Here is a 17,795-nt window from a genome sequence, read left to right on the forward strand (position 1 = left end):
TGCCACAGAACTGGAAAGGTTAGTTTTCTTTCAAATCTCAAAGAAAGGTGATGCTAAATAATGTTCAAACTACTGCACAATGGCACTCATCTCACACATAAGCTCCAAGCTAGGCTTCAAATTTGCATTTTATGACTCCTTTCTTCTGTTTGCCTAACCTATACTCCCCATCTCCCAACTCCTGTAACCACCAAACTGATCTCTGTGACTATGAGCTTTTTTCACTTTCCACATGCAGGTGAAATCATATAGTATTTGTTTTTCTCTGTCTGACTAATTTGCAAAGGAGTTCATGATCTGAGCCAGAGTCAGCTTCCAGTCTTTTTCTTGCTGACTGTATAGAGCTCCTCCATCTTTGGCAGCAAAGAATATAATCAATCTGATTTTGGTATTGACCATCTGGTGATGTCCATATGTAGAGTCTCCTACTGTGTTGTTGGGAGAGGGTGTTTGCTATGATCAGTGTGTTCTCTTGGCAAAACTCTGTTAGCTTTGCCCTGCTTCATTTTGTACTCCAAGACCAAATTTTCCTGTTACTCCAGGTATCTCTTGACTTCCTACTTTTGCATTCCAGTCCCTATAATGAAAAAGACATCTTTTTTTTTTTTTGGGGGGGGAGGGTATTAGGCCTAGAAGGTGTTATAGGTCTTCATAGAACTGTTCAATCTCAGCTTCTTAAGCATTACTGGTTAGGGTATGGACTTGGATTATCGTGATATTGAATGAGTTGGAAATGAACAGAGATCACACTGTCATTTTTTTTTTTTTCACACTGTCATTTTTGAGATTGCACGCAAGTATGGCATTTTAGACTCTTTTATTGATTATGATGAGTACTCTACTTCTTCTAATGGATTATTGCCCACAGAAATCAGCAAAAACAACTCCAGAAGCTGACTGTGGCTCAGTTCATGAACTCCTTATTGCCAAATTCAGACTTATATTGAAGGAAGTAAGGAAAACCAAAAGACCATTCAGGTATGATCTAAATAAAATCCCTTACAAGTAAACAGTTGAAGTGACAAATAGATTCAAGCGATTAGATCTGATAGACAGGGTGCCTAAAAACTATGAAGGGAGATTTGTGACATTGTACAAGAGGTACTGATCAAGACCATCCCCAAGAAAAAGAAATGCAAAAAGGCAAATAATTGTCTGACAAGGCCTTACACATAGCTGAGAAAAGAAGGGAAGTTAAAGGGAAAGGAGAAAAGTGAAGATATACCCATTTGAAGGCAGAATTCCAAAGAAAAACAAGGATAGATAAGAAAGCCTTCCTCAGTGATCAATGAAAAGAAAGAAATGAAAACAAAATGGGGAGGGAGGACGGAGGAGGGTTCAGGATAGGGAACACATGTATACCTGTGGCGGATTCATTTTGATATTTGGCAAAACTAATACAATTATGTAAAATTTAAAAATAAAATAAAATTTAAAAAAATAAATAAAAATAACCTTTTTACCAATTCTCAAAGAAAAAAAAAAAAAATAGAATGGGAAACTACAGATCTCTTCAAGAAAATTAGAGATACCAAGGGAAAAATTCATGCAAAGATGGGCACAGTAAAGGACAGAAATGGTATGAACTTAACAGAAGCAGAAGATATTAAAAAAAGGTGGCAAGAATATACAGAAGAGCTATACAAAAATCTGCATGACCCATACAACCACGATGGTATGACCACTAACCTAGAGCCAGACATCTTGGAATGTGAAGTCAAGGGGGCCTTAGGAAGCATCACTATGAACAAAGCTGGTGGAGGTGATGGAATTCCAATTAAGCTATTTCAAATTGTAAATGCTGATGCTATGAAAGTGCTGCACTAAATATGCAAGCAAAGCTGGAAAACTCAGCAGTGGAAAACTGCTGAGTTTTTCACTCGGAACTGGAAAAGGTCAGTTTTCATTCCAATCCCAAAGAAAGGCAATGTCAAAGAATTTTCAAACTACTGCACAATTGCACTCATCTCACATGCTAACAAAGTCATGCTCAAAATGCTCCAAGCTAGACTTCAACAGTAAATGAACCATGAACTTCCAGATGTTCAAGCTGGATTTAGAAAAGGAAGAGGAACCAGAGATCAAATTGCTGACATCTATTGCATCATTGAAAAAGAAAGAGAGTTCCATGAAAAGCATCTACTTCTGCCTTACTGACTATGCCAAAATCTTTGACTGTGTGGATCAATTTCCCACAAACTGTGGAAAATTCTTAAAGAGATGGGAATACCAGACCACATCACCTTCCTCCTGAGAAATCTGTATGCAGGTCAAGAAGCAGCAGTTACAACTGGACATGAAACAACAGACTGGTTCCAAATCGGGAAAGGAATACATCAAGGTTGTACAATGTCACCCTGCTTATTTAACTAATATACCAAGTACATTATGCAAAATGCCAGGCTGGATGAAGCACAATCTGGAATCAAGGTTGCTGGGAGAAATGTCAATAACCTCAGATACACAGATGACACCACCCTTATGGCAGAAAAGTGAGGAAGAACTGAAGAGCCTCTAGATGAAAGTGAATGAAGAGAGTGAAAAAGTTGGCTTAAAACTCAACATTCAGAAAACTAAGATCATGGCATTTGGTCCCAACATTTCATGGCAAATAGATGGGGAAACAATGGAAACTGTGAGAGACTTTATTTTTAGGGGCTCCAAAATCACTGCAGATGGTGACAGCAGCCATCACATTAAGACACTTGCTCTTTGGAGGAAAAGCTATGACCAACTTAGGCAGAATATTAAACCAGAGACATTATTTTGCCAACAAAGTTCCATGTAATCAAAGCTATTGTTTTTCCGGTAGTCATGTATAAATGTGAGAGTTGGACTGTAAGGAAAGCTGAGCGCTTAAGGATTGATGCTTTTGAACTGTGGTGCTGGAAAAGACTCTTGAGAGTTCCTTGGATTGCAAGGAGCTCAAGCCAGTCAATGCGGATTCATTTTGATATTTGGCAAAACTAATACAGTTATGTAAAGTTTAAAAATAAAATAAAATTAAAAAAAAATAAAGGAAATCAGTCCTGAATATTCATTGGAAGGACTGATGCTGAAGCTGAAACTCCAATACTTTGGCCGCCTGATGTGAAGAATAGGCCCATTGGAAAAAACCCTCATTCTGGGAATGATTGAGCAACTGAACTAAACTAAGTTCTTTTCATTTGTCATATATGCTCACTGTGAGAAGAAATGTTGTCCTTTCCTATTTTTCACTATTATTTCATCAGGGTCTTGCAGTGATTTGGATATAAAGTAGATTAATGAGTGTTTGTTGAATACATGAAAAAAAAAACAAAACAAAAAAAAAACAAAAAAAAAAAACCTACCTGTCCTGCCCCAACTCAATGCTTAAGCTTACTGCTCCTTTTATACTCTGAATAAGCATATATTATTTCAGGTAAAGATAAGTTTTAACTGAAATATCTTCCTTGTCCTTCTTACACAGAAAATTTTGTAGGCAATTAAGACTGAGAGAACAAATTTGAATGAGATTTGATGAAAGTATATAAAGAAAAAAATGACAATTTTGGATAATTCTCAAAAGCAGAAATCTTAGTCATTAAAATTTCTAAAGTAATATCTTCCTTGAAGCACTTTCAAGTCTTTTGGACAACTATAAACTTGATTGGCCAAGACACTAAAGAGCATTGTACAAATAATTATGGTTTATTATGAGCTTCATGGTCTAGTGCTTAACAGTGAAAATTTATTAATTATTAGGTGGCCTCTGTTCTCTCTCTCTTTTTTTTTTCATTTTAAAATTATTTTAATTGAATTGATTTGAAACTTCTTGCAGAAATGATCACATCAAAAAAGCCTAAATATATTTTGTCTTTTTTTTTTTTTTTTACTTTACAATATTGTATTGGTTTTGCCATACATCAACATGAATCTGCCACAGGTATACACGTGTTCCCCATCCTGAAACCCCCTCCCTCCTCCCTCCCTGTACCATCCCTCTGGGTCATCCCAGTGCACCAGCCCCAAGCATCCAGTATCATGCATTGAACCTGAACTGGCAATTCATTTCATATATGATATTATACATGTTTGCATCTTTTTAAAATAGCTAATATGTCTCATTTTTGCTTTCTTTGCCTAAAGCTTAGTGAAACACTAGTATCTGCAACTCTCTGCCAGTTTACCACAATATTTCTATTGTAGCACTTGAAACTTCCAAAGTTTCTTAAAGTTTTTAGTTTATAGAAAGTAAAAAGCATTAGAAAATTATATATAGCAAACCCAACATTTTTTAAAAATAGATATGATTTGTGATAGAAAAGATCTTCTAGAAAACCATATCCTAAAAAAAAATTCTTAATAGTTCATCTTTTTTGCATTTTGTTTAAGATTTCTGAGACCAATTCCTTATCTACAAAATCAGGTTATTAATGCTTACTTTTCAAAGTTATTGTGAAGGTTCATGACAATTATTATAAAGCACTTGGCATTTATAAATATATTTTAGCATTCTTATTCTGTGCTGTGCTTAGTTGCTCAGTCATGTCCAACTCTTTGTGACCACATGGACTGCAGCCACCAGGCTCCTCTGTCCTTGGGGATTCTTATGTTAGTGATTATTGTTTTATAATTCTTCCCCATGATTTCATAAATTTTATTAGTAAAGGGACTCTTTTTTGTTATTCTGAGGGTAGAATTTATTTGATTTAGATATTTTTGGAGAAATTTGAGGGATACAAAAATATTCTTTATTTCACAAAAATGTATAAAATACTGTTGATTGAAAATAAAGGTAGCAAAAAAAAAATAAATAAATAAAATGAAAAAAATGTAGCACAATGTGTGAGTTAAGATTTATGGGGGCAAAATGAGGACTACAGCCCAGGAGACAAAACCTCAGTTCTTAAGAACTGCTCCAAAGAGGCAAATTGAAGGTAAGCATTGTACATGATTTTAATGAAGAGGGAGAGTATGTGTAATCAAGCACACATTTTGACAGAGGCTTGCTGCTAGTCACAAGGAGCGTATGTCACCATTAATAATTTTAGTGTTTTTCTAGATATGCAAGAATTTGAACTAGTAAAATCTCCTCAAAATATGAGTCTGAAAGCCTGTTCTGCCAGTTTTTCCCGGAGCACAGAGTAACTCATTCCTGATCTCCACCCTGAAATTTTAGGATGTCTTGAAGCTCAGGGGCTGCAGTAGCCAGTGATTAAATGCTTGTAGAGGCAGGTGGCAAGTGACAATTTTTCATTGGCAATACCTACCTGCTTTGTTCTAGCTATAGCACCAGGAAAGTAGTACTTATTTTTAAGGAACACTGTTATTCATGAAAAAGATACTAATATTTATCTCATAATACAAAGGTGGTAATAAACATTCAGAGGGACTGATACTATAGAGGTCCAAAGGACATGTCACTGGACAGGGAACACCCCTGGCTTTATATTGGAAGCAAAAATAAGGGCACTCAGCCCCCAGGCTATTTTTGCAAAGGCAAAAGAATAATTAATCATTTGATGTTTGGTATGGTGTGTGAGGTAGGATAAGGGAAGCAGCAGATATCAGAGGGAAAAAAGTATTGCTTAAAACCATACTTTCATTCTATAGGAGAAGCATAATGACTTTTTGTTTAGATAAATCCCTTGACAGACTAATGTGAATACAAAATGGGAAAATCCCAGAGAAGAATCTGGTGCTTTGGAATATGGATTTCTACCATATGATATAAATTATTCTCTGTGCCACATTGTGATATAATCTTTTCTTTGCAACCTCCCAAAATTTTAATAAAATCTGTGACACAAAGTCATACATCAGTGTGGTATTTTGGGAAATAGTTGCATCTAGTGTGGTACGGGAGTGTCAGAAGAGAAAAACACAGATGAAGATGGTAAATGAGACTAAGAAACCAACAGAGAACATTGAAGTCATAAAATATATAGAGAAGTGGAAGGATCAGATTTGAACTTGAGAAAAAGTTATGTAAGTGATTTCTATGGGATGTGAGTCAGGCAGACCAAGTTGCAATTGTCCTGGTGTATCAATGGTGACTAAAGCAATGAGTATGCATATAAATTAATGAGCAGAGAGATCAAAGAAGGAAATGTCAGTAAGACATAATGTCAAATGTGACTGAAGTTTGCAGGTTGAGAAACCAAGTGAATGGATTTCAGTACCAAACAGATGTGTTTGAGCAATAGCCAGGAGAATTAACTAGTTTGAAAGATAAAAATTAAGGAATTCATGATGAATGCTGATCATACTATTGTATCAGATTGCTTCTTTTCATGGTGATTTTCTTTCAAAGGAGTATTAATTTTAAGTCTCTGATCACAGCCAAGTCTTTATCAACAATACTTCCTATGGTACTGACACCCCATGATCTATTCTCATTTGTAGGATTGATTTTACTTATTAAAAAATATTATTCCTCTCATTTCTTCTACTAAAGTTTTTCTAAGACTAGTATCCAAAGACAGTCTTTTCTTCTTTCTTAACTAAATAGTTTAGACTATAAGCTACTTTAAGTATTGTTCATTTGTTCAACAAGAATGCTTCGAGAGAGGGAGAGGGTGGGAAGATTTGGGAGAATGGCATTGAAACATGTAAAATATCATGTATGAAACAAGTTGCCAGTCCAGGTTCAATGCACGATACTGGATGCTTGGGGCTGGTGCACTGGGACGACCCAGAGGGATGAAATGGGGAGGGAGGAGGGAGGAGGGTTCAGGATGGGGAACACATGTATACCTGTGGCGGATTCATTTTGATATTTGGCAAAACTAATACAATTATGTAAAGTTTAAAAAAAAAAAAAGAATGCTTCGGCTTACTTGTCTAGATTAGTCTCTGTCTTTACTCAAAATCACTGAAAGGATCAACACAGCACATTACTACTAGTACCACTACTGACTCTTCTTCTATTATTACTACTCTATCTCTAAAGGAAGAAATGGCAGAGAAGTTATATTCATAGAAACAATGGCTGCAAAAATTACAAGGTCAAAGAAATATGTACTTCTTTAGATGAAGACATAATAATAGCTAACCAGGTAAGAGGAGAGATCCTCCCAATCTTGAACCATTAGATCCTGGAGAAGGCAACGTTAAAATGGGGACAACATTATTACCAGGATTGTAAGGGATAGACGATGTCTCTAAACTCCCTGACATTCAGAAGAAGGAAAGAAAATAAAGAAAAAATAAAAGAGAAGGAAAAGATGAGTTGTAGGCAGTGGCAAAACCAAGAGTGATTAGTGTTAAGAAAAGATGAACAGACAAGAAGGCATATTTGCCCTGAAAGTAGATGCCAATAGCATTACTGAGATCTTGATCCTGAGCCACTGTCAAGCAGCATGATATGGGAATTGAGCCCGGAATATCTATATTGAGCTATAACCCTCAGCTGGGGACTGAATTGGTGTTATTAGCATTTTCTGGTGCCCAGAAGAATTCTATGCAACTCCAATCCTAAGGAAAGTACCCCTAACGTATGCATCCAGCAATTCCATGGCTTAATATCATCTAATCAGTCCACAATCAAATATATGCAAGAATAGAGAAGTAATGATGCATGAGTGTCAGAAGAGGAAAAAATAATAGTGCTCATAATGAAATGAATAGGATGAAAATATAGAAATATAGAAGAAAATGAAAAGACATAGAAAATAAACTTCCAGTTCAAGATGGTGAAGTAGATGGATGTGTGTTCATCTCCTGTGAGAGCACCAAGATTGCAACTACAAGTTGAACAACCAAGGAGGAAGCTGGGACCCACAACAAAAAGATACTCCACATCCAAAGACAAAGAGGAAGCCATAATGAGATGGTAGGAGGGGTGCAATCTTGCTAAAATCAAATCACATACCTTTCAAATGGGTGACCCACAAAACTGGAGAATAATAATATTTTTATAATAAGTTTTCTGACTGTTGTGAATGTTCTGAGCCCCACATCAGGCTTCCCAGACTGGGGATCCAGCAAAAGAACTAGGAAGCCCCGGGGAATGCCAGTGTGATTTAATTACAGGACTTCCACAGGACTGGGGGAAGCAGAGACTCCAGACTTAGAGGGCACAAACAGTATCTTGTATGCAACAAGACCCAGAGGAAAGGAGCAGTGACCCCACAGGAGATCGAACCAGACCTACCAGCTAGTGTTGAAGGGCCTCCTATGAAGGTGTGGGTTGGCAGCGGCTCACTATAGGGACAGGGTATGAGCGGCAGCAGCCCTGGAAGATGCCCCTTGGTTTAAACCCTCTTAGGGGTTACCATTAACTCTATCATAGAGCCCATAGACTTCAGAGTTGGGTTGCTTCAGGCCAAACAATTAACAAGAAGACAGTGCAACCCCGTGCATTAGCAGATAATTGGATTAAAGCTTTCTGAGGCCCTTCTCATCAGAGCAAGATCCAGGTTTTCCCACCCAATCTCTTCCAGCAAGAAGCTTACACAAGCCTCTTGAACACATTCACAAGAGGGAAGACAGAAGAAGTAAGGCAATACACAATCCCACAGAGGCTAGAATAAAAACCACATTACAGACAGTTAATCAGGGTGAAAAAGCAGAGTTAGGTCCCAGATGAAGGTGCAAGATAAACAGCCAGAAAAACAATTAAGTGACAGGGAGATAGTCAGCCTACCAGAAAAATAATTCAGAATAATGATACTGAAGACAATACAGGATCTCAGAAACATAATGAGAAGCTGCAAGATATATTTATTAAAGACCTAGAAAAATGAAAGAACAAACAGATGAAAAATACACTAGAATAAATCAATAGCAGAATAAGTGAGAAAGAAGAATAGGTAAGTAATATGGAAGACAGAATGGTGAAAATCACTGCTGCAAAACAGAATATAGAAAAAAGAATGAAAAAAAAAATGAAGATAGCCTAAGAGATCTCTGGGACAACATTAAATGCACCAACATTCATATTATAGGGGTCCGAGAAGAGAGAGAGAAAGTACCCCCAAAAGTTTTTGAAGAGATAATAGCTGAAAATTTCCCTAATATGGGAAAGTAAATAGTCAACCAAGTTCAGGAACTACACAGAGTCCCAGGCAGGATAGACACAATGAGGGACACACTGAGACATAGTAATCAAACTGACAAAAATTAAAAACAAAGATAAAACAATACATGTAACAAGGGAAAAAATGATAAATGATGCAGAAGGGAACTTCCACAGGTTATCAGCTAATTTCTCAACAGAAGCTCTACATGCTAGAAGGGAATGGCACAAAGTATTTTTGTTTTAATACTTTAATCTGATCATTCTTTATTGACTTACACAGAACACATTATATCCATTCATAGGAAGTTTTAAATATCATTTTCCTAGTCTAAATATTTCATGTGAATTGCTTCATAGAGTATGTTGTGTTTTGTGACTAAAGTATTTCCTTAAAATAAAAGTTTCAAAGTTCACCTATGGTGTAACATGTACACTCATTTTATTTTCTCTTTATCACCATACTTTGCTCTATTGAATGGTTATATCACACTTTACTCACTCATCATCATCTGATGGCCGTACAATGTATTTAAAGTGATGAAAGGGAAGAAAGTACAACCAAGAATACTCTACCCAGCAAAACTCTCATTCAGATTTCATGGAGAAATCAACAGCTTTCCAGACAACCAAAAGTTAAGAGAATTCAGCTCCACCAAACCAACATTGCAACAAGTGCTAAAGGAATTGCTCTGGCAGAAAATACAGGAGAAGGGAAAGGTCTACAGAAAATAGTCAGTTCAGTTCAGTCGCTCAGTCGTGTCTGACTCTTTGCGACCCCATGAATCGCAGCATGCCAGGCCTCCCTGTCTATCACCAAGTCCCGGAGTTCACCCAGACTCATGTCCATTGAGTCAGTGATGCCATCCAGCCATCTCATGCTCTGTCGTCCCCTTCTCCTTCTGCCTCCAACCCTCCCAGCAGCAGAGTCTTTTCCAATGAGTCAACTCTGCACATGAGGTGGCCAAAGTACTGGAGTTTCAGCTTCAGCATCATTCCCTCCAAAGAAATCCCAGGGCTGATCTCCTTCAGAATGGACTGGTTGGATCTCCTTGCAGTCCAAGGGACTCTCAGGAGTCTTCTCCAACACCACAGTTCAAAAGCATCAGTTCTTCGGTGCTCAGCCTTCTTCACAGTCCAACTCTCATCCATACATGACCACTGGAAAAACCATAGCCTTGACTAGATGGACCTTAGTTGACAAAATAATGTCTCTGCTTTTGAATATGCTGTCTAGGTTGGTCATAACTTTTCTTCCAAGGAGTAAGCGTCTTTTAATTTCATGGCTGCTGTCACCGTCTGCATTGATTTTGGAGCCCCCCAAAAATAAAGTCTGACACTGTTTCCACTGTTTCCCCATCTATTTGCCATGAAGTGATGGGACCAGATGCCATGATCTTCATTAAAAAAAATGATAATAGGGTCATTCATATTGATAATTACCTTCAATATAAATGAATTAAGTGCACCAACCGAAAGACATAGACTCACTGGGCAGATGAAAACATTTTTATGTATGTACTTCCACTTACCATTTCACTGTACTTAACCCCTCAATTGTATGTAATTTTTTATATTATTAGGTTAATCATGTTTATATGATGCCTTTGTAATTGTAATTATAATTATTATTTTTTGGTTATTGATGATGAAAATTTATAAATAACTTTTACCACTGCTGATTATGTAACTATGATTCAGTTAATACTACTGTATCATAATAGGTCAACAGAAAAAAAAATAGAATTTTAAATAATTACAACTACCATTTAACAAAAACCTTGCAATAATTTTTAAAAATCCAGATGTGTATCAGAATTATTTTGGAATTTTTTGAAGGATATAAATATCTAGGGATTTCTTTTTTTTTTTCCTCCAAAACTCCAGATGCATTTCTAATGAGCATTCATGCTTAAAAACCAACTGGACTGCATGATGATTTTTTACTTTTATCTAGTTTGTTTTTCTTTTTTTATTTCATACTCAGTGATACCATTTCATTTAGTTCATGTTTTCTGAGCTCTCTCTCTCTTTTTTTTTTTTTTCAAACCTTTATAAACTGTAGTAGAAGAACTTGTGTGTGTGTGTGTGTGTGTGTGTGTATTAGTTACTCAGTCGTGTCCGACTCTTTGTGACCCCATGGACTATAGCCCACCAGGCTCCTCTGTCCATGGATACTGGAGTGGGTTGCCATTTCCTTCTCCAGGGAAACTTCCTGGCCCAGGGATCAAACCTAGGTTTCCTACATATAAAGTGAAAAGTGAAGTCACACAGTTGTGTCTGACTGTTTGCAACCCTATGGACTATAACTTGCCAGGCTCCCCTGCTCATGGGATAATTCAAGCATGAATACTGGAGTGGGTTGCCATTTTCTTCTCCAGGGGATCTTCCTGACCCAGGGATTGAAACTCAGGTCTCCTGTATTGCAAGCAGACTCATTACCATCTGAGCCACCAGGGAATCCATATATATATATACATATATATATATATATATATATATATATAACATTTATAATATAAAATTAGGAATTTTTGCCTAGTTAAAAAGTTATGACATTTTGGTTCTTCTTGTTTGACTTAGTATGAATGGAATGCTAGATTTCTAATTTATATTCACTCAAAATTTTAATATAATTCCATGTATTTTGTCTGCAGAAGGAAATGGCAACCCACTCCAGTATTCTTGCCTAGAGAATTCCATGGACAGAGGAGCCTGCTGGGCTGTGGTCCATGAGTCACAACTGACACGACTGAGCAAATAACACACACATGTATTTTGGCAGGCGACCTGAGTTCGATCCCTGGATGGGGAAGATCACCTGGAGAAGGGAATATCTACTCATTCCAGTATTCTTGACCAAAATGCCCAATGGACAGAGGAGCCTGGCAGGCTGCAGTCCATGGGGTCACAAAAAGTCAGACACAACTGAGCAACTAAGCAGGCATGCATGTATATACATAGGTATATTTAGTTCCCAGTAGTTCTGTTTTATGGATCAAACCTTGATTAATGGAGTTTTACATGTTGCTATAAATCCATGAATATTTTGCCTGCTGCCTAAAACCTCATCTTATAACTCCATTAAATATCCTATCTCAAGGCTCCTCTGATCTGTGTCCCTAAACATAACTACTGTTCTCATTTTTTATTATTTCTCTGGGCCCAAGAAATAAACACCGACTCCTTTATTGGCTTTTAGATGGTTTCTCCTATTAAGGTGACTGAAACGTATGCCTATAAGATTAATTTTGCTCAGGTATAAAATTAGGATGATAATGCATGTCTTATTTCAGAAGGCTGTTGTGAAGTCAATTAGGACAGTTTATTTTAAATAAATGTTTTAACACAAAATAGCATATAAACATAAAATTTTAGACATTTTCTTTTCTGTGGTCTGAGAGTTTTCTGACTCTCTAATTCCTAAGCTAAATCTTAGAGACCTAGGGTTTTTTCCCCCCAAAATCTGAAATTTGTTGAATTTAGTAAGAAAAAGCTTTAATTGCCTACTCATTATTATTGATTTACTTGGTCATACTCTGAAATGAGCTCTAGTTGATTAAATTCAAATTTCTGGGATATAGTGTGAGTCTTGGGCTTCCCCCATGGCTCAGCAGTAAAGAATCTGTTCAGGAGAGGCTAAAAGGAGTCTTTGATAATTTGTCCCACCATTCAGGTAAGTAGAATCAAATTAGATATATCTGAGACTTGAACCAATAATACTGCCTGCTTCCGGGTGGTCTGAATACTTCTTCAACTTGGTATAATTGCAACTAAAAGCCACTTGACATAATGCAAAGTTAAAAGGTTGTTAGGTGAGTTTTGATCAAATCACATCCTTTGATCTACTTCATTTTATAGCTTCCCTTTTCCAGTTGCTTTCACCTTGGCTTTGGCCTATAAAGTTGTCTATTAATAATTTATATGTTCATATTGTCCATATTATACTGAAAAGTGAAAGTGAAAGTCACTCAGTTGTGTCTGACTCTTTGTAACCCATGGTCTATGCAGTCCATGGAATTCTCTAGGCCAGAATACTGGAGTGGGTAGCCTTCCCCTTCTCCAGGGGATGTTCCCAACCCAGGAATCAAACCCAGGTCTCTGGCATTGCAGGCAGATTCTTTACCAGCTGAACCACAAGGGAAGCCCACTTTTATACTGAGGAGACTTAAATAACAGCTCTAAAAATGCAGCTGCATCTGGACTGTAATAGTTCATCTTCTCTATTGGTTTCAGGCACATTCCAGAGTGATCAGGATAAGAGATTAATGCTTTGCCCTACACTTTGATTTAAGAATTATGTATCCCTGATGAAAACTTCTTTTGAAATCTCTTCTATGACTGTTTACTTTTCTTATAACTTTAACATCAGTTTCCAAAGTGTCTTTTCTAGAAATGAGAATGCATGTGAATTTTCTTAATTAATGTAATATTATTCTGATTTAGAAGACCATAAAATTGTGGTAATTAAGGATGTAGATGTACTAATATTATATTCCATTTCATTTATTCTGCCATTTGGAAAATATTTCCTGTGCACTTACAATGTACCCAGGATGGTACTCAGGATAAAAGCAGTCTTTTTCTTTAAGCTCTCACCATTCAGTGAGAAGACAATTGAAAGAAAAGCATTCTAATAGAATGTAACAGAAAGTCCCTTTCCTAACTTTGAACAAGAAGGATTACGTGGAAAGATACAGCAGATACACAGTACTAGTATCAGGCAATTTCTATCGGCCATCCATGCCATCTCTTCCTTTGTCTGTTTCAAGAAAGATGAAGCAATAAAAGCCACCAATAGGGAGGCTACAGTTGGGACTAGAGAAGTAAAGTGAAAGATAAAGGGCTAAAGGGAAGGGAGGCTGCAGAATAGGGATTAGGGCTGTTGAAAACAGCCTGTTTCAACTTTCCAGTTATGCCTAAAGTTGGTCTTATCAGGTCCATAAGGTCTTAGAATTCACTCTTCAGTAAATTTGTTATGGGGTCTTGGAATTTTAGCTAAAGTATAATAGTATGACAGTGGTCTGAGTGGGAACAACATGAATTCTGCTCCTTAGTTTCAGGCTTAACTTTAATCAAGAGTTTCAGTTTCCTAATTTCTGAAAAGACAGTATCAATTCTTGACAACTTCACAGAATTTACATAGGAATTAAGTGAATATATGGATATATGTAAGTTTCACTAAGTATAATAAAAATATTTAAAATGTTGCTTTTATATTGTTATTTTCATTATTACAGACTAAAAATTCTTAAAATGAGTAGACTTCTGACTTAACCTCTAAGAATTTTTCTATCTGCCCAATCACTTTCCAGATCAGGCACATTCATTCAAAATTGACTCTTTCTGTTTAAAAGCCAGAGTAAAACTTCTTTAATTAACAACAATAGGCAGATGAATGGATAAGAAAGCTGTGGTACATATACACAATGAAGTATTACTCAGCCATTAAAAAGAATACATTTGAATCAGTTCTAATGAGGTGGATGAAACTGGAGCCTATTATACAGAGTGAAGTAAGCCAGAAAGAAAAACACCAATACAGTATACTAATGCATATATATGGAATTTAGAAAGATGGTAACAATAACCCTGTGTACGAGACAGCAAAAGAGACACTGATGTATAGAACAGTCTTACGGACTCTGAGAGAGAGGGAGAGGGTGGGAAGATTTGGGAGAATGGCATTGAAACCTGTAAAATATCATGTATGAAACGAGTTGCCAGTCCAGGTTCAATGCATGATACTGGATGCTTGGGACTGGTGCACTGGAACGACCCAGAGGGATGGAATGGGGAGGGAGGAGGGAGGAGGGTTCAGGATGGGGAACACATGTATACTTGTGGTGGATTCATTTTGCTATTTGGCAAAACTAATACAATTATGTAAAGTTTAAAAATAAAATAAAATTTAAAAACAACAACAACAATAGGATCAGCTCTGAACAGTATATTGACAGTCAAAATAACCAAAATAAAATTCTAAACCCCAAAAGGATCTCAAAATCTCAGTTATGAAAACTAAAAATATATACAGTACTATATATAAAATAGATAACTAACGAGGACCTACTGTACTGCATGTGGAACTATACTTAATATCTTATTATAACCTATAATGGAAAAGAATGTAAAAATAATAGATATATTAATAATTTATACATATGTGTATATAACTGAATCACTTTGCTGTACAACTGAAACTAATATTGTAAATCAACTGTTTTTCAATAAAATTTAAATGAAAACTTGTTTAGAGAAAAAGTGAAAAAAAAAAGAGGTATATTGGAATATCCTACTAAGATGAAAAAAAAGAAGAAAAGATAGAGAGATCAATCAAGAGGAAAATAATTGAAGCTGTAGAAATATACTATTAGAGTCCCAGCTTTAATAATGTCAGTATTTCCTGTTGTGAATATGATTTTAGTGCTTAGTAAACACTGCCTTACATTTTCGTGTACTGTTTTTCTTGTTCTAGATTTTAAGAGTAAAAATTTTGTCTACGTCCACTTGTACTATTTAATTCTCACTGTAGATTCTTGCCGGAGAAGGCAATGGCACCCCACTCCAGTACTCTTGCCTAGAAAATCCCATGGACGGAGGAGCCTGGTAGGCTGCAGTCCATGGATGGCTGAGGGTCGGACATGACTGAGCAACTTCACTTTCACTTTTCACTTTCATGCATTGGAGAAGGAAATGGCAACCCCCTCCAGTGTTCTTGCCTGGAGAATCCCAGGGACGGGGGAGCCTGGTGGGCTGCCGTCTATGGGGTCGCACAGAGTCGGACACTACTGAAGTGACTTAGCAGTAGCAGCAGCAGCAGTAGATTCTTGCACAGAATAGATGTCCAGTAAAATTTTGTAGCTGTTACTGATGGTAGTCAGAAACATATGAAAATTAGCAACCACTGGCAAAGGTTATAACATCCAAGGAAGTACAAATATTGAATGTGTATTGTTAGAGGAGGTACTGTTTTGCTTGAGTCTAAACTCATGAAGCAAATTGTATAAACTCCCTGTCATTCTCCTGGTAGACTTATGAAAACAAGTTGAAAGCAGCTGATCAGCGGCATCTGTTAACTGGCATTGACACTTGGATGTGTAGGGCAGCTGTCTAGCAGTTGGACTTCCCTCTTTGTTTCTTTTTATAACTAATTAGCATTGTGAGACACTGAAATACTCACTCACTTGCCAAAAAGATCTTAGAAGCCAGCTCCTCAGAGAATAACATGGAGGGGATCTGCACCTTCACAACTCATCATTGTCTAACCTCCTTTTTCTGGCCTCACTGACTCCACTGGAATCAGCTCTTTGTGAGTTTGGGATGAATATAGTATTTTGAGATCAAATTAAAAAATGAGATTGATAAGTCAACTGAAATAAAAATAGTGATAAAAATTGCAGTGTAACTTTGCACAGCATGAGACAATGTGACCTCATATATAATGGTGTCTGTCCTCAGTTGTAAAATAGGCCCACTTTGTTTAGGTTAGTATCAAAGAAAAATTTTAAAGTAAATTATATAAATTATTTGAAAAAATAAGAATGCTTCATAAGTGTAAATTGTAATGGTGTATATAAAAAATGATAAAATTCAACCCAATTAAAAAGTTTAAACAAGTGTTACTGCTGTGCATTTATATTTATATAACATCTGGAATATAATAATGATATCTGGAATAAAGGGGAAGAGGGAAAAAACTGGGACAATTAGTTGAGATTAAACTGTAGAAAGATATGAACAATTAATTACTTTCTTGACAAAGGTAGTCTTATTGTTTTCCTCAGCTTGACTGAACTTTATTTTTTATTGAAATATAACCTACTGTGCTCCACTGTCCAAAAGATTTCCCAGGCAAGAATACTGGAGTGGGTTGCCATTTCCTTCTCCAGGAGATCTTCCCAACCCAGGGATCAAATCAATGGCTCCTGCCTTGGCAGGCAGATTCTTTACCACTGAGCCATCAGGGAACATCTTATTGAAATAGAGTTGATCTATATTTTATTAGTTTAATGATCCAATATTTTTATATGTTAAAATATCATAAAGTTATTACAAAATAATTGCTATATTTCTCTGTGCTGTACAATATATCTTTATTGCATATTTATTTTATCATAGTTGTCTGTATTTCTTAATCCTGTTCCCCTGTCTTGCAAATTCCTTTCTTCTCCTCATTGGTACCACAATCTGTTCTCTAAATCTGTGAATCTGTTTCTTTTGTTAATATCCTGTAAATAAGTGATAACAGAGTATTCTTTTCTCTGACTTATTTCACTAAGCATAATGACCTCTACTTCCATCTGTATTGTGGCTAGTGGCAGAATTTCATTCTTTTCACAACTTATTTATCCATTTATCTGTTACTTGACAGGCTGTTTTCATATCCTGAGTATTGTAAATAATGTTGCTATGAACACTGTGGTGCATGTGTCTTCTTGAATTAGTGTTTTCATTTTCTTTGTATATATACCGAGGAATGGACTTGCTGGACCATAAGGTTACCAGCAATATATGTATTTTAAGGAAGCTTCATACTGTTTTCCATAGTGACTGTACCAATTGACTTTTCCAACAACAGTGTACAAAGTTTCCCTTTTAGTCACATCCACTCTTGTTATTTGCAGATTTTTTTAAATTTTATTTTATTTTTAAACTTTACAATATTGTATTGGTTTTGCCAAATATCGAAATGAATCTGCCACAGGTATACATGTGTTCCCCATCATGAACCCTCCTCCCTCCTCCCTCCTCCCTCCTCGTACCATTCCTCTGGGTCGTCCCAGTGCACCAACCCCAAGCATCCAGTATC

The sequence above is a fragment of the Bubalus kerabau genome, chromosome 21, assembly GCF_029407905.1.
Source record: "Bubalus kerabau isolate K-KA32 ecotype Philippines breed swamp buffalo chromosome 21, PCC_UOA_SB_1v2, whole genome shotgun sequence".
NCBI classification, from domain to species: Eukaryota; Metazoa; Chordata; class Mammalia; order Artiodactyla; family Bovidae; genus Bubalus; species Bubalus kerabau.